The sequence below is a fragment of the Mustelus asterias genome, chromosome 8 (genome assembly GCF_964213995.1).
Source record: "Mustelus asterias chromosome 8, sMusAst1.hap1.1, whole genome shotgun sequence".
NCBI classification, from domain to species: domain Eukaryota; kingdom Metazoa; phylum Chordata; class Chondrichthyes; order Carcharhiniformes; family Triakidae; genus Mustelus; species Mustelus asterias.
The window spans coordinates 139599777-139618417 of record NC_135808.1 but is presented as its reverse complement, the minus strand read 5'-3'; positions in this window follow the sequence as shown (position 1 = coordinate 139618417).

The following is an 18641-nucleotide window of genomic DNA, read 5'->3' as shown; positions in this document are numbered from 1 at the left end:
TTTTGCCCTTTCCCGAGTAGGCCCCTCCACATACTGCCTGAGAAAACTTTCCGAAACACACTTAACAAATTCCACCCCATCTGAACCCTTAATACTATGGCAGTCTCAGTCTATGTCAGGAAAATTAAAATCCCCTACTATGACAACCCTATTACTCCAGCAAGTCTGCCCAGCCTCCCTGCATATTTGTTCTGCTAATTCCCATTGACTATTTGGGGACTTATTGAACAACCCCAATAAGGTCACCATCCCTTTCTTATTTCTTAGTTCCACCACAAATCCTCGCGGATGGTCTCTTGGTTATTTCTTCTCTCGCTACTGCCGTGATGCTCCCTTCAATCAAAAAAGCAACTCCCCCTCCTCTCTTTCCTCCACCTCTGTCCCGCCGAAAGCACCTGTACCCCGGAACATTAAGCTGCCAGCCCTGTCGCTCCCTTAGCAATGTTTCAATTATGGCTATCATATTGTTCCACTGGAGCAAGCAGAGAGGGAGTGATTTGTGGCAGGAGTGCTGGTGAGAGATTTATTTATTTATTTATTTTGTCAGTTAGTGTGTGTTTTTTTTGCCTTTATTTTTGTAGTAGTATTTTTCTTAATTTTAAACTGAAAACCGGAAGTGGGCTGCTAAGGAGTCTGGGAAGGGTTTTTTAAGCGCGCGAAGTATAAAAGGTAGGCTGCAGTACACAGCGGGCAGCGTCGGGAGCGGGCAGCGTAGTGAGCAGGGAGCAGAGTGTGAGCTATAAGGGCTTTGGCTCACAGGGCTTTGGGGGACAGGGCGAGCAGTGGTGAGTTTTTTCATATTTACTTTTCTCTGTGTACCTTGGTATAAAGGGGCAAATATGAGTGTGAAGCCAGTGTGTTGTTCCCAGTGTAGGATGTGGGAGGTCCTGGAGGCACCTGGCCTCCCGGACATCCACATCTGTGAGGGGTGCGTCGAGCTGCGGTTCCTGAGGGGCCGTGTTAAGGAGCTGGAAGTGCAGCTTGAGGATCTTAGGCTGTTAAGGGAGAATGAGGAGGTGATAGACAAGAGCTATCATCAGGTGGTCACACCAGGGCCACGGGTGGAGGCCAAGTGGGTGACGGCCAGGAAGGGTAAAGCTCGGGTGATTGAGAGCACCCCAGTGGAAGTGCCCCAAACAACAAGTACTCCTGCCTGAGTACTGCTGGGGGGGAAGCCCGCCTGGGGGAAGCATCAGTGGCCGTGTCTCCGGAGTGGAGTCCGGCCCTGGAACTCAGACGGCTAAGGAAAAGAGGAGGAAGGCAGTGTTAATCGGGGACTCGACAGGAAGGGGGTCGGACAGGCGTTTTTGCGGAGGCAGGCGGGAGTCTCGGATGGTGGTCTGCCTCCCTGGGGCCGGGATCCAGGATGTCGCTGGGCGAGTCCCAGAAATCCTGAGGTGGGAGGGAGAGGAGCCAGAGGTAGCGGTACATATTGGTACCGCTGATGTGGGTAGGAAGGGAGAAGGGGTCATGAAAAGCGATAATAGGGAATTAGGGAGACAGCTGAGAAGGAGGAAAGCAAAGGTAGTAATCTCAGGATTGCTGCCTGTGCCACGGGAGGGTGAGGGCAGGAATGGAGTGAGGTGGAGGATGAATGTGTGGCTGAGGGACTGGTGCAGGGGGCAGGGATTCAGGTTCCTGGACCATTGGGACCTCTTTAGGGGCAGGTGTGACCTGTACACAAAAAACGGGTGGCAGTTGAATCCCAGGGGGACCAATATCCTGGCGGGAAGGTTAGCTAAGGCTAATGGGGAGAGTTTAAACTAGATAGGTTGGGGGGAGGGGATCGAGACGAGGTGACTGGGAGCGAGGAAGTTAGCTCGCAAACAGAGAAGGGTTATAGACGGTGCAAGAGGAAGGATGGACGGGGAATAGAGAAGGGCAGAGCTCAGACCAAAGATGTTGCCAGTTATGGAGGGTCTTAGCTATGAGGAGAGATTGGGTAGCTTGGGGTTGTTCTCCTTGGAAAGACGGAGAATGAGGGGAGATCTAATAGAGGTGTACAAGAATATGAAGGGTATAGATAGGGTGAACAGTGGGAAGCTTTTTCCCAGGTCGGAGGTGACGATCACGAGGGGTCACGGGCTCAAGCTGAGAGGGGCGAAGTATAACTCAGACATCAGAGGGACGTTTTTTACACAGAGGGTGGTGGGGGCCTGGAATGCGCTGCCAAGTAGGGTGGTGGAGGCAGGCACGCTGACATCGTTTAAGACTTACCTGGATAGTCACATGAGCAGCCTGGGAATGGAGGGATACAAACGATTGGTCAGTTGGACCAAGGAGCGGCACAGGCTTGGAGGGCCGAAGGGCCTGTTTCCTGTGCTGTACTGTTCTTTGTTCTTTGTTCAAAGGATTGAGATGTGTTTACTTTAGTGCCAGGAGTATAGTGAATAAAGGGGATGAGCTCAGAGCATGGATCGATGCCTGGAAGTTTGATGTGGTGGCCATTACGGAGACTTGGATGTCTCAGGGACAGGACTGGATACTCCAGGTGCCGGGATCCAGATGTTTCAGGAAGGACAGGGAGGGAGGCAAGAGAGGGGGTGGAGAGGCACTGCTGATCCCAAACATAGATTGGAAGATCTTATTTGCGGAAGGATATATTGGCCTTGGAGGGAGTGCAGAGAAGGTTCACCAGGTTGATATCAAAGATGAGGGGTGTTGATTATGAGGAGAGACTGAGCAGATTGGGTTTGTATTCATTGGAATTTAGAAGGCTGAGGGGGAATCTTATAGAGACCTATAAGATAATGAAGGGGCTGGATAGGGTAGAGGTGGAGAGATTCTTTCCACTTAGAAAGGAAGCTAGAACTAGAGGGCACAGCCTCAAAATAAAGGGGGGTCAGTTTAGGACAGAGTTGAGGAGGAACTTCTTCTCTCAGAGGGTGGTGAATCTCTGGAATTCTCTGCCCACTGAAGTGGTGGAGGCTGCCTCGTTGAATATGTTTAAATCACGGATAGATGGATTCCTGATCGGTAAGGGAATTAGGGGTTATAGGGATCAGGCGGGTAAGTGGAACCGATCCACTTCAGATCAGCCATGATCTTATTGAATGGCGGGGCAGGCTCGAGGGGCTAGATGGCCTACTCCTGCTCCTATTTCTTATGTTCTTATGTTCTTATGACAATGTTCCTCACTATCTGCAAGTCCAGCCATTTTCGTGTCGTCCGCAAACTTACTGATCACCCCACTTACACCTTCTTCCAGATTGTTTGTATAAATCACAAACAGCAGAGCTCCCAATACAGAGCCCTGCGGAACACCACTAGTCACAAGCATCCAGCCGGAAAAAGACCCTTCCACTACCACCCTCTGTCTTCTGTGACCAAGATGTGGAGATGCCGGCGTTGGACTGGGGTGAACACAGTAAGAGTTTTAACAACACCAGGGTAAAGTCCAACAGGTTTATTTGGTAGCAAATACCATTAGCTTTCGGAGCGCTGCTCCTTCGTCAGATGGAGTGGAGATGTGCTCTCAAACAGAGCACAGAGACACAAAATCAAGTTACAGAATACTGATTAGAATGCAAATCTCTACAGCCAACCAGATCTTAAAGATACAGACAATGTGGGTGGAGGGAGCATTAAGCACAGGTTAAAGAGATGTGTATTGTCTTATTCTGTGACCAAGCCAGTTCTCCACCCATCTAGCCACCTCTCCCTTTATCCCATGAGATCCAATCTTTTGCACCAACCTACCATGAGGGACTTTGTCAAACGTTTACTAAAGTACATATCGATGACATCCACGGCCCTACCCTCGTCAACCATTCTAGTCACTTCTTCAAAAAACTCCACCAGGTTAGTGAGGCATGACCTCCCTCTCACAAAACCATGCTGACTATCGTTAATTAGTTTATTCCTTTCTAAATGCGCATTCATCCTACCTCTAAGAATCCTCTCCAACAACTTCCCTACCACGGATGTCAAGCTCACCGGCCTATAATTTCCCGGATTATCCTTCCTACCCTTCTTAAATAACAGGACCACATTAGCTATCCTCCAATCCTCTGGGACCTCACCTGTCATGATGTGGAGATGCCGGCGTTGGACTGGGGTAAACACAGTAAGAAGTTTAACAACACCAGGTTAAAGTCCAACAGGTTTATTTGGTAGCAAAAGCCACACAAGCTTTCGGAGCTGCAAGCCCCTTCTTCAGGTGAGTGGGAATTCTGTTCACAAACAGAGCATATAAAGACACAGACTCAATTTACATGAATAATGGTTGGAATGTGAATACTTACAACTAATCAAGTCTTTAAGAAACAAAACAATGTGAGTGGAGAGAGCATCAAGACAGGCTAAAAAGATGTGTATTGTCTCCAGACAAGACAGCCAGTGAAACCCTGTGGGGGTTACAGATAGTGTGACATGAACCCAATATCCCGGTTGAGGCCGTCCTCGTGTGTGCGGAACTTGGCTATCAGTTTCTGCTCAGCGACTCTGCGCTGTCGTGTGCCGCGAAGGCCGCCTTGGAGAACGCTTACCCGAATATCAGAGGCCGAATGCCTGTGACCGCTGAAGTGCTCCCCAACAGGAAGAGAACAGTCTTGCCTGGTGATTGTCGAGTGGTGTTCATTCATCCGTTGTCGCAGCGTCTGCATAGTTTCCCCAATGTACCATGCCTCGGGACATCCTTTCCTGCAGCGTATCAGGCAGACAACGTTGGCCGAGTTGCAAGAGTATGTACCGTGTACCTGGTGGATGGTGTTCTCACGTGAGATGATGGCATCTGTGTCGATGATCCGGCACGTCTTGCAGAGGTTGCTGTGGCAGGGTTGTGTGGTGTCGTGGTCACTGTTCTCCTGAAGGCTGGGTAGTTTGCTGCGGACAATGCTCTGTTTGAGGTTGTGCGGTTGTTTGAAGGCAAGAAGTGGGGGTGTGGGGATGGCCTTGGCGAGATGTTCGTCTTCATCAATGACATGTTGAAGGCTCCGGAGGAGATGCCGTAGCTTCTCCGCTCCAGGGAAGTACTGGACAACGAAGGGTACTCTGTCCACTGTGTCCCGTGTTTGTCTTCTGAGGAGGTCGGGATATTGGGTTCATGTCACACTATCTGTAACCCCCACAGAGTTTCGCTGGCTGTCTTGTCTGGAGACAATACACATCTTTTTAGCCTGTCTTGATGCTCTCTCCACTCACATTGTTTTGTTTCTTAAAGACTTGATTAGTTGTAAGTATTCACATTCCAACCATTATTCATGTAAATTGAGTCTGTGTCTTTATATGCTCTGTTTGTGAACAGAATTCCCACTCACCTGAAGAAGGGGCTTGCAGCTCCGAAAGCTTGTGTGGCTTTTGCTACCAAATAAACCTGTTGGACTTTAACCTGGTGTTGTTAAACTTCTTACTGTGTTTACCCCAGTCCAACGCCGGCATCTCCACATCATGACTACCATCGACGCCGCAAACTGCCGGCTCCAAGTGGAGAGGATCTCCAAGAAGATCGCGCATATCGACACAGACATCAAGTTTCTACAAAGATGCAAGAAAGCAGACAAAATACCGAAAGGACTACGGATCACGAACCCACTCAGGTCAACCTATAACACAGGCTACGCTGAGAGACTTTGCCGTCGCACCTCTCTCACCCTCCTCAACCACCTCATACACCAACTCTACAGCAAACACCGCAGCCTGGAAACCAAGATCGAATCCATATTCTCAACTTGTGCTCAGGATGCAGACCAGCTGCGAAACTCTGCCAAGCAGACGAGACAAAGGAACTACACCATCTACATGCACACCAAGAACAGGAAACTTAAGAAACTCGGCATCACCACCAGCAGCAACCAAGCCTCCCCCGGTACCACAGTAGAAAACAGTACCACTGCAGGGAAGTCCATTGTCAACTTATCGGACTACACACTTCAACCAGATGAAATCGAAGTTCTCAGCCGAGGGCTTAATTTTTGCCCCACCACCAAAATAGACCCCATCAGTCTCGCAGCAGACACAGAGGAATTCATCAGGCGAATGAGGCTGAGGGAGTTCTTCCACAAACCCCTAGAGGCCAACAATGAACACAATGGGACAGCCAATGAACCGGAACAGCCGACAGAGAGATCCGCAGTGCATCCGAAGAGGAAAGAGTCGAATTGGAATCCTCCGGAAGGCCGCTGCCCTCGACTTGACATGTATGCCCAAGCCGTCAGGAGGTGCGTCAACACCAAATTCATCAGCCGCACTCACAAGACAGCCCCGAACATCACCCAAGCACAACGCAACGCCATCCACGCTCTCAAGACCAACCGCAACATTGTCATCAAACCAGCAGACAAAGGAGGGGCCATCGTCATACTGAACAGAACGGATTACTGCAAAGAAGTGTACCGACAACTAAACAACGAGGAACACTACAGACAGTTACCTGCAGATCCGACCAAAGAACACACCCGTCAACTCAACACTCTGATCAAGACCTTTGATCCGGACCTTCAGAACACCCTCCGTGCTCTCATCCCACGTACTCCCCGCGTTGGAGATCTCGACTGCCTCCCGAAGATACACAAGGCAAACACACCCGGCCGTCCCATCGTATCGGGCAATGGGACCCTGTGCGAGAACCTCTCCGGCTATGTCGAGGGCATCCTGAAACCCATTGTACAAAGAACCCCCAGCTTTTGTCGCGACACGACGGACTTCCTACAGAAACTCGGCACACATGGAGCAGTTGAACCAGGAGCGCTCCTCGTCACAATGGATGTCTCGGCACTCTACACCAGCATCCCCCATGACGATGGCATTGCTGCAACGGCCTCAGTGCTCAGCGCCAACAACTGCCAGTTTCCAGATGCAATTTTACATCTCATCCGCTTCATCCTGGACCACAACATCTTCACCTTCAACAACCAGTTCTTCATCCAGACACACGGAACAGCCATGGGGACCAAATTCGCACCTCAATATGCCAACATCTTCATGCACAGGTTCGAACAAGACTTCTTCACCGCACGGGACCTTCAACCGATGCTATACACTAGATACATCGATGACATTTTCTTCCTTTGGACTCATGGTGAGCAATCACTGAAACAACTCTATGATGACATCAACAAGTTCCATCCCACCATCAGGCTCACCATAGACTACTCTCTGGAATCGGTTGCATTCTTGGACACACGCATCTCCATTAAGGACGGTCACCTCAGCACCTCACTGTACCGCAAGCCCACGGATAACCTCACGATGCTCCACTTCTCCAGCTTCCACCCTAAACACGTTAAAGAAGCCATCCCCTACGGACAAGCCCTCCGAATACACAGGATCTGCTCGGATGAGGAGGATCGCAACAGACACCTCCAGACGCTGAAAGATGCCCTCATAAGAACAGGATATGGCGCTCGACTCATCGATCGACAGTTCCGATGTGCCACAGCGAAAAACCGCACCAACCTCCTCAGAAGACAAACACGGGACACGGTGGACAGAGTACCCTTCGTCGTCCAGTACTTCCCCGGAGCGGAGAAGCTACGGCATCTCCTCCGGAGCCTTCAACATGTCATTGATGAAGACGAACATCTCGCCAAGGCCATCCCCACACCCCCACTTCTTGCCTTCAAACAACCGCACAACCTCAAACAGACCATTGTCCGCAGCAAACTACCCAGCCTTCAGGAGAACAGTGACCACGACACCACACAACCCTGCCACAGCAACCTCTGCAAGACGTGCCGGATCATCGACACAGATGCCATCATCTCACGTGAGAACACCATCCACTAGGTACACGGTACATACTCTTGCAACTCGGCCAACGTTGTCTACCTGATACGCTGCAAGAAAGGATGTCCCGAGGCATGGTACATTGGGGAAACTATGCAGACGCTGCGACAACGGATGAATGAACACCGCTCGACAATCACCAGGCAAGACTGTTCTCTTCCTGTTGGGGAGCACTTCAGCGGTCACGGGCATTCGGCCTCTGATCTTCGGGTAAGCGTTCTCCAAGGCGGCCTTCGCGACACACGACGGCGCAGAGTCGCTGAGCAGAAACTGATAGCCAAGTTCCGCACACACGAGGACGGCCTCAACCGGGATATTGGGTTCATGTCACACTATCTGTAACCCCCACAGAGTTTCACTGGCTGTCTTGTCTGGAGACAATACACATCTTTTTAGCCTGTCTTGATGCTCTCTCCACTCACATTGTTTTGTTTCTTAAAGACTTGATTAGTTGTAAGTATTCGCATTCCAACCATTATTCATGTAAATTGAGTCTGTGTCTTTATATGCTCTGTTTGTGAACAGAATTCCCACTCACCTGAAGAAGGGGCTTGCAGCTCCGAAAGCTTGTGTGGCTTTTGCTACCAAATAAACCTGTTGGACTTTAACCTGGTGTTGTTAAACTTCTTACTGACCTCACCTGTGTCCAGTGACGAGACAAAGATTTGCGTCAGAGGCCCAGCGATTTCATCTCTCGTCTCCCTGAGCAGCCTTGGATAGATTCCATCAGGCCCTGGGGATTTGTCAGTCTTTATATTCCCTAAAAAACTTAACACTTCCTCCCTTGTCATGGAGATTTTCTCAAACGGGTCAACATTCTCCTCCGAGACACTCCCAGTCAACACAGCCCTCTCCTTTGTGAAAACCGACGCAAAGTATTCATTTAGGATTTCCCCTACTTCTTTGGGCTCCTAGCATAATTCCCCACTTTTGTCCCTGAGAGGTCTCATTTTTTTCCCTGACAACGCTTTTGTTCCTCACGTATGAATAAAATACCTTGGCATTCTCCTTAATCTTGTCTGCCAAGGACATTTTGTGACTCCTTTTTGCCCTTCCAATTCCCCGTTTGAGTTCTTTCCTACTTTCTTTGCACTCCTCCAGAGCTCCCTCCGTTTTTAGCTGCCTGGACCTACCATACGCCACTCTTTTCATTTTGACCAATCCCTCAATTTCCCTGGTTATCCACGGTTCTCGAATCCTACCCTTCCTATCCTTCTTTTTTACAGGCACATGCCTATCCTGCAGCCCTAACAACTGTTCCTTAAAAGACTCCCACATGCCAGATGTGGATTTACCCTCAAACAGCCTCTCCCAATCAACAGCTGCCAATTTCTGCCTAATCCCATTGAAGTTAGCCTTCCCCCAATTCAACACCTTACCCTTGGGACAGCACTCATCCTTTTCCATTACTATCCTAAAGCTAACAGAATTGTGGTCACTATTTGCCACATGTTCCCCTACTGAAACTTTGAAGACCTGACCGGGCTCATTCCCCAGTACTAGGTCCAGAATAGCCCCCTCTCTAGTCGGGCTAGCTACATATTGTTCCAAAGAACCCTCCTGTACGCATTTTACAAATGCCTCCCCATTCAGACTCCCAGCCCTACGCGATTTCCAGTAACTCAGTAACGGCAAGCTGAATAGACACGATAGGCAGGAGCATGGCAGGGAGCAGGGAAAACCTTTTAGATCAAATTGCATCTATTTCAATGCAAGAGGGCTGACAGGTAGGGCTGATGAACTCAGGGCATGGATAGGTACGTGGGACTGGATAGAAACATAGAAAACTGCAGCACAAAACAGGCCCTTCGGCCCCACAAGTTGTGCTGAACATATCTCTACATTTTAGGCCTACCGATAACCCTCCATCCTATTAAGTCCCATGTACTCATCCAGGAGTCTCTTTAAAGACCCTATTGAGTTTGCCTCCACCACCACTGACGGCAGCCGATTCCACTCACCCACCAACCTCTGTGTGAAACACTTCCCCCTAACATTTCCCCTGTACCTACACCCCAGCACCTTAAACCTGTGTCCTCTCATAGCAGCCATTTTCACCCTGGGAAAAAGCCTCTGAGAGTCCACCCGATCTATGCCTCTCAACATCTTATATACCTCTATTTGGTCTCCTCTCATCCTACGTCTCTCCAAGGAGAAAAGACCGAGCTCCCTCAGCCTATCCTCATGAGGCATGCCACTCAATCCAGGCAACGTCCTTGTAAACCTCCTCTGCACTCTTTCAATCATTTCCACATCCTTCCTGTAATGAGGCGACCAGAACTGAGCACAGTACTCCAAGTGGGGTCTGACGAGGGTCTTATATAGCTGCATCATTATCCCCGGTCTCCGAAACTCAGTCCCTCGATTGATAAAGGCCAGCACACCATATGCCTTCTTAACCACCTCCTCCATCTGCGGGGCCGATTTTAGAGTCCTATGGACCCGGACCCCAAAGTCCTTCTGATCCTCTACCGTACTAAGAGTCTTTCCCTTTATATTGTACTCCTTCATCCCATCCGACCTGCCAAAATGGACCACTACGCATTTATCTGGGTTGAAGTCCATCTGCCACTTCTCCGCCCAGTCTTGTATCCTATCTATGTCCCTCTTTAACTTCTGACATCCCTCCAGACTATCCACAACCCCACCAACCTTCGTGTCGTCGGCAAACTTACCAACCCATCCCTCCACTTCCTCATCCAGGTCATTTATGAAAATGACAAACAGCAAGGGTCCCAGAACAGATCCCTGGGGCACACCACTGGTGACCGACCTCCATTTAGAAAAAGACCCATCCATCCATTCGTCTCACTTCGGTGGTCGGTAAGTTGATGGAAAAGGTCCTCAGGGATAGGATTTACGACCATTGAGAAAGATGAAGCTTAATCCGGGATAGTCAGCACGGATTTGTGAAGGGCAAGTCGTGCCTCACAAATTTGATAGAATTTTTTGAGGAGGTAACTAAGTATGTAGATGAAGGTAGTGCAGTTGATGTCATATACTTGGATTTTAGTAAAGCGTTTGATAAAGTCCCCCATGGTCGGCTTATGAAGAAAGTAAGGATGTGTGGGATAGAGGGAAGTTTGGCCGATTGGATAGGTAACTGGCTATCTAACAGAAGACAGAGGGTGGTGGTGGATGGAAAATTTTCAGACTGGAAACCGGTTACCAGCGGAGTGCCACAGGGATCAGTGCTCGGTCCTCTGCTATTTGTAATTTTTATAAATGACTTGGAGGAGAGGGCTGAAGGGTGGATCAGTAAATTTGCTGATGACACCAAGATTGGTGGAGTAGTGGATGAGGTGGAGGGCTGTTGTAGGCTGCAAAGAGACATAGATAGGATGCAGAGCTGGGCTGAAAAATGGCAAATGGAGTTTAACCCAGACAAATGCGAGGTGATTCATTTTGGTAGGACAAATTTAAATGTGGATTACAGGGTCAAAGGTAGGGTTCTGAAGAATGTGGAGAAACAGAGAGATCTTGGGGTTCATATCCATAGATCTCTGAAGGTTGCCACTCAAGTGGATAGAGCCGTGAAGAAGGCCTATAGTGTGTTGGCGTTCATTAACAGGGGGTTTGAGTTTAAGAGCCGTGGGGTTATGCTGCAACTGTACAGGACCTTGGAGAGACCACATTTGGAATATAGTGTGCAGTTCTGGTCACCTCCCTATAAGAAGGATGTGGAGACACTGGAAAGAGTGCAAAGGAGATTTACCAGGATGCTGCCTGGTTTGGAGGGTAGGTCTTATGAGGAAAGGTTGAGGGAACTTGGGCTTTTCTCTTCGGAGTGGAGGAGGTTGAGAGGAGACTTGATAGAGGTTTATAAGATGATGAGGGGGATAGATAGAGTGAACGTTCAAAGACTATTTCCTCGGGTGAATGGAGTGGTAACTAGGGGGCATAACTATAGGGTTCATGGTGGGAGATATAGGAAGGATGTCCGAGGTAGGTTTTTTACTCAGAGAGTGGTTGGGGTGTGGAATGGACTGCCTGCAATGATAGTGGAGTCAGAAACTTTAGGAACATTTAAGAAGCTATTGGATAGGCACATGGAGTACTTCAGGATGATAGGGAGGAAATAGCTTGATCTTGGTTTCAGACAAATCTCGGCACAACAACGTGGGCCGAAGTGCCTGTTCTGTGCTGTACTGTTCTATGTTCTATGTTCTATCCACACTCTCTGCCTCCTTTCGGCAAGCTAGTTCTGGATCCACAGGGCAGCAGCCCCTTGGATCCCATGCCCTCTCACTTTTTCTAGAAGCTTTGCATGGGGGACCTTATCGAACACCTTGCTAAAATCCATATAAACCACATCTCCCGCTTTCCCTTCGTCAATGTGTTTGGTCACATTTTCGAAGAACTCCACCAGGCTCGTAAGGCACGATCTGCCTTTGACAAAGCCATGATGAGTATTCTTGAGCATACCAAACCTCTCTAAGTGCTCATAAATCCTGTCCCTCAGGATCTTCTCCCTCAGCTTATCAACCATTGAGGTTAGACTCACTGGTCGGTAATTTCCTGGGCTATCCCTATTCCCATTCTTGAAAATAGGAACCACATCCGCAATCCTCCAATCCTCCGGCACCTCTCCCGTCTATATCGACGATGCAAAGATCATCGCCAGAGGCTCTGCATTCTCTTCCCTCGCCTCCCACAGTAACCTGGGGTACATCCCATCCGGACCCGGCGACTTATCTATCTTGATGCCATTCAAAGATTCCAGCACAACCTCTTTGTTAAAGTCCACATACTCAATCCTTTCAGTCCACCGCAAGCTCGCAGTACATCCACCCAGGTCCTTCTCCTCTGTGAAAACAGAGGCAAAATACTCATTTAGCACCTCTGCCATTTCTACTGGTTCCGTACAGACTTTCCCACCTTCACCTTTTATAGGCCCTATTCCTTCACGTCTCATCCTTTTACTCTTCACATATTTATAGAACGCCTTCGGGTTTTCCTTAATTCTACTTGCCAAGGCCTTCTCGTGACCCCTTCTGGCTCTCCTAATTTCCTTCTTTAGTCCCTTCCTACAAGCCGTATACTCACCTAGATCCCTATCTTCGCCAAGCTCTCTGAACCTTTTGTACGCTTTCCTTTTCTTCTCGACTAGGTCCCGCACAGCTTTCGTGCACCACAGTTCCTTTAACCTACCAACTCCTCCCTGTCTGCTCGGAACATTGTCCTGTAGAACCCTAGACAGACATTCCTTGAAAAACTGCCACCTCTCTTCAGTACATTTCCCCGAGAATACCTCCTTCCAATTTACTCCTCTAATTTGCTGCCTTATGTCTTCATATTTCCCCTTACTCCATATAAACACTTTCCTAGCTTGCCTGATCCTCCCTTTTTCCAATGCAAGCATAAAGGAGATAGAGTTATGATCGCTGTCCCCAAGATGCTCTCCCACTGAGAGATCTGACACCTGTCCAGGCTCATTGGTCAGTATCAGATCAAGTACAGCCTCTCCTCTTGTAGGCTTTTCCACATGCTGTGTCAGGAAACCCTCCTGAACACACCTAACGAACTCCTCCCCATCCAATCCCCTTACCCTAGGGATATTAAGAACATAAGAACATAAGAAATAGGAGCAGGAGTAGGCCATCTAGCCCCTCGAGCCTGCCCCGCCATTCAATAAGATCATGGCTGATCTTAGGATTCTTTGGGAGGCAAGGGATGAGATTGCAGAGCCTTTGGCTTTGATCTTTGGGTCCTCGCTGTCCACGGGGATGGTGCCAGAGGACTGGAGAATGGCGAATGTTGTTCTTCTGTTTAAGAAAGGGAATAGAAATTACCCTGGTAATTATAGACCGGTTAGTCTTACTTCGGTGGTTGGTAAATTGATGGAAATGGTCCTTAGAGATGGGAATTACGACCATTTAGAAAGATGCGGATTAATCCGGGATAGTCAGCACGGATTCGTGAAGGGCAAGTCGTGCCTCACAAATTTGATAGAATTTTTTGAGGAGGTAACTAAGTGTGTTGATGAAGGTAGGGCAGTTGATGTCATATACATGGATTTTAGTAAGGCGTTTGATAAGGTCCCCCATGGTCGGCTTATGATGAAAGTGAGGAGGTGTGGGATAGAGGGAAAGTTGGCCGATTGGATTGGTAACTGGCTGTCTGATCGAAGACAGAGGGTGGTGGTGGATGGAAAATTTTCGGATTGGAGGCAGGTTGCTAGCGGAGTGCCACAGGGATCAGTGCTTGGTCCTCTGCTCTTTGTGATTTTTATTAATGACTTAGAGGAGGGGGCTGAAGGGTGGATCAGTAAATTTGCTGATGACACCAAGATTGGTGGAGTAGTGGATGAGGTGGAGGGCTGTTGTAGGCTGCAAAGAGACATAGATAGGATGCAAAGCTGGGCTGAAAAATGGCAAATGGAGTTTAACCCTGATAAATGTGAGGTGATTCATTTTGGTAGGACTAATTTAAATGTGGATTACAGGGTCAAAGGTAGGGTTCTGAAGACTGTGGAGGAACAGAGAGATCTTGGGGTTCATATCCACAGATCTCTAAAGGTTGCCACTCAAGTGGATAGAGCTGTGAAGAAGGCCTATAGTGTGTTAGCTTTTATTAACAGGGGGTTGGAGTTTAAGAGCCGTGGGGTTATGCTGCAACTGTACAGGACCTTGGTGAGACCACATTTGGAATATTGTGTGCAGTTCTGGTCACCTCACTATAAGAAGGATGTGGAAGCACTGGAAAGAGTGCAGAGGAGATTTACCAGGATGCTGCCTGGTTTGGAGGGTAGGTCTTATGAGGAAAGGTTGAGGGAGCTAGGGCTGTTCTCTCTGGAGTGGAGGAGGCTGAGGGGAGACTTAATAGAGGTTTATAAAATGATGAAGGGGATAGATAGAGTGAACGTTCAAAGACTATTTCCTCGGGTGGATGGAGCTATTACAAGGGGGCATAATTATAGGGTTCGTGGTGGGAGATATAGGAAGGATATCAGAGGTAGGTTCTTTACGCAGAGAGTGGTTGGGGTGTGGAATGGACTGCCTGCAGTGATAGTGGAGTCAGACACTTTAGGAACATTTAAGCGGTTTTTGGATAGGCACATGGAGCACACCATAGAAATCATAGAAACCCTACAGTGCAGAAGGAGGCCATTCGGCCCATCGAGTCTGCACCGACCACTATCCCACCCAGGCCCTACCCCCACATATTTACCCGCTAATCCCACTAACCTCCGCATCTCAGGATACTAAGGGGCAATTTTTAACCTGGCCAATCAACCTAACCCGCACATCTTTGGACTGTGGGAGGAAACCGGAGCACCCGGAGGAAACCCATGCAGACACGAGGAGAACGTGCAAACTCCACACAGACAGTGACCCGAGCCGGGAATCGAACCCGGGACCCTGGAGCTGTGAAGCAGCAGTGCTAACCACTGTGCTACCGTGCCGCCCCAGGATGATAGGGAGTGGGATAGCTTGATCTTGGTTTCAGATAAAGCTCGGCACAACATCGTGGGCCGAAGGGCCTGTTCTGTGCTGTACTGTTCTATGTTCTATGTTCTATGAAGTGGATCAGTTCCACTTACCCACCTGATCCCGATAACCCCTAATTCCCTTTCCGATCAGGAATCCATCGATCCGTGATTTAAACATATTTAACGAGGAAGCCTCCACCACTTCAGTGGGCAGAGAATTCCAGAGATTCACCACCCTCTGAGAGAAGATGTTCCTCCTCAACTCTGTCCCAAACTGACCCCACTTTATTTTGAGGTTGTGCCCTCTCGTTCTGGCTTCCTTTCTAAGTGGAAAGAATCTCTCCACCTCTACCCTATCCAGCCCCCTCATTATCTTATAGGTCTCTACATGATCCCCCCTCAGCCTTCTAAATTCCAACGGGTACAAACCCAATCTGCTCAGTCTCTCCTCATAATCAACACTCCTCATCTCCGGTATCAACCTGGTGAACCTTCTCTGCACTCCCTCCAAGGCCAATATATCCTTCCGCAAATATGGGGACCAATACTGCACACAGTATTCGAGCTGCGGCCTCACCAATGCCCTGTACAGATGCAGCAAGACATCTCTGCTTTTGTATTCTATCCCCCTTGCGATATAGGCCAACATCCCATTTGCCTTCTTGATCACCTGTTGCACCTGCAGACAGGGTGTTTGCGTCTCATGCACAAGGACCCCCAGGTCCCTTTGCACAGTAGTATGTTGTAATTTTTTTCCATTTAGATAATAATCCAATTTGTTATTATTTCCTCCAAAATGAATAACCTCGCATTTGTCAACGTTATAGTCCATTTGCCAGATCCTCGCCCACTCACTCAGCCTGTCCAAATCTCTCTGCAGACCTTCTACGCCCTCCACACGATGTGCTTTTCCACTTATCTTTGTGTCGTCTGCAAACTTTGTTACCCTACACTCAGTCCCCTCCTCCAGATTGTCAGAGGCTACAGAAGGATATAGATAGGCTGGAAATTTCGGCAAAGAAATGGCAGATGGAATTCAATCCAGATAAATACGAAGTGATACATTTTGGTAGAACTAACGTCGGGGGGAGCTATACGATAAATGGCAGAACCATAAAGGGTGTAGATACACAGAGGGACCTGGGTGTGCAAGTCCACAGATCCTTGAAGGTGACGTCACAAGTGGAGAAGGTCGTGAAGAAGGCATATGGCATGCTTGCCTTTATAGGACGGGGCATAGAGTATAAAAGTTGGGGTCTGATGTTGCAGTTGTATAGAACGTTGGTTCGGCCGCATCTGGAATACTGTGTCCAGTTCTGGTCACCACACTACCAGAAGGATGTGGAGGCTTTAGAGAGAGTGCAGAGGAGGTTTGCCAGGATGTTGCCTGGTATGGAAGGGCTTAGTTATGAGGAGAGATTGGGTAAACTGGGGTTGTTCTCTCTGGAAAGACGGAGGATGAGGGGTGACCTAATAGAGGTGTATAAAATTATGAAAGGCATAGATTGGGAGAACAGTGGGAAGCTTTTTCCCAGGTCAGTGGTGACGTTCACAAGGGGTCATAGGTTCAAGGTGAGGCGGGGGAGGTTTAACACGGATATCAGAAGGACATATTTTACACAGAGGGTGGTGGGGGCCTGGAATGCGCTGCCAGGCAAGGTGGTGGAGGCGGACACACTGGGAATGTTTGAGACTTATCCAGATAGCCACATGAACGGAGTGGGAATGGAGGGATACAAAAGAATGGTCTAGTTTGGACCAGGGAGCGGCGCGGGCTTGGAGGGCCGAAGGGCCTGTTCCTGTGCTGTATTGTTCTTTGTTCTTTGCATCTCCTTTCAGCCCCTCATTTGCTTCCCTGCTGCTGAGGATCCACCTCCCTCCCAATCTCCCCTCATCCACCCTCGCCTCACCCTCCCCCCCACCCTCACCCTCACCCACCCTCACCCTCCCTCGCCCTTACCCTCAGCCTCCCCCCACCCTCACCCACGCTCACCCTCCCTCACCCTCCCTCACCCTCACCCCACCCCCCACCCTCCCCGCCACCGCGGCTCCTGAGGCCTCTGCTCTTTGCCTGAGCCACATTCCACTTCCCCTCCAACTCTCTCCCCAATTCCCTTTTGAAAGTTATTATTGAATCTGCTTCCTCTGCCCTTTCAGGCAGCACATTCCAGATCACAACATCTCACTGCGTCAAATAAATTCCCCTCAGCTCCCCCTCTGGTTCTTTTCCTGATTCTATTCAATCTGTGTCCCTCTGGTTACCCACCCTCCTGTCACTGCAAACACTTTCTCCTGATTTACTCCATCTAAACTCTTCCTGATTTTGAGCTCCTCTATTAAATCTCCTCTGAACCTTCTCTGCTCCAAGGAGAACAATCCCAGCTTCTCCAGTCTCCCTACGGAATGTGTACATTGGGGTGAGGGTGAAAGTGAGAGAATGTGAATGTGCGGTGACACAGTGGTTAGCACTGCTGCCTCACAGCGCCAGGGATCCGGGTTCGATTCCAGCCTTAGGTCACTGTCTGTGTGGAGTCTGCACGTTCTCCCCGTGTCTTTGTGGGTTTCCTCCGGGTGCTCCGGTTTCCTTCCACACTCCAAAGATGTACGGGTTAGGTTGATTGGCCATGCTAAATTGCCACTTGGCCCAACAGGAACAGGCAAAGCAGCAGGAGATATTCTTCCTCCGAAATGCAACCTTGATATTCTCTCAGTTTCTCCCTCTGGGAGCGAGTTCCACATTTTCAGTGCACTCTGGGTTGAAAGGTTTCTCCTGAATTCCGGATTGGATTTATTAGTGATTATCTTATATTTTGTAGAGAGGGAGTGTACACAAGTCTTTAAAGTGGAATTTGAACCCATGATCTTCTCACCCAGAGATATCGACTGAGAGGTACCGGGACTGGTATTTGATAAGCTGCACAACAAGGTCAGAACATTCCACCAAAGATGTTCAGACAAATTGGGGGCTTTTATACAGAAAAAGTGATGCAATTCCAGCAGTCTTTGTCTGTCAGTTTGTTCAGTCTGGGGCTGTATTTAAATAGAATGCCTGAGGCAAGAACACAAAGATAGATGGCTTGTTCATCAGGTCTGGGCTGGCTGAACAGGGAGACAGTCAGACTCAGCGATGGGAAATGAAAGGATTCCAGGCCGATATTAATCTGGTTTGACGTTTACTGTTCATAAAAATTTTTGATCATTAAATCAGAACATCTCCAAATATTTCCTTCAGCATTTAGTACCTTTATAGAATACCACAACACCAGGGGAGCCCAGTCAGTCCCTGCCTCTCTGGCAGTCTCTCAGCATCGGGGGTGAATTGCTTCTACTCCGGGGAGGTGGGTTCTGACTCATCCAATCCTGGAGTTGCAGGCTTTGCTGCAGGTTTGGAAGGGGGGGGTTGTGTGTGGGACACACACAGACTCTGCCGCAGGTTTGGAAGGGGGGGGGTTGTGTGTGGAACACACACAGACTCTGCCGCAGG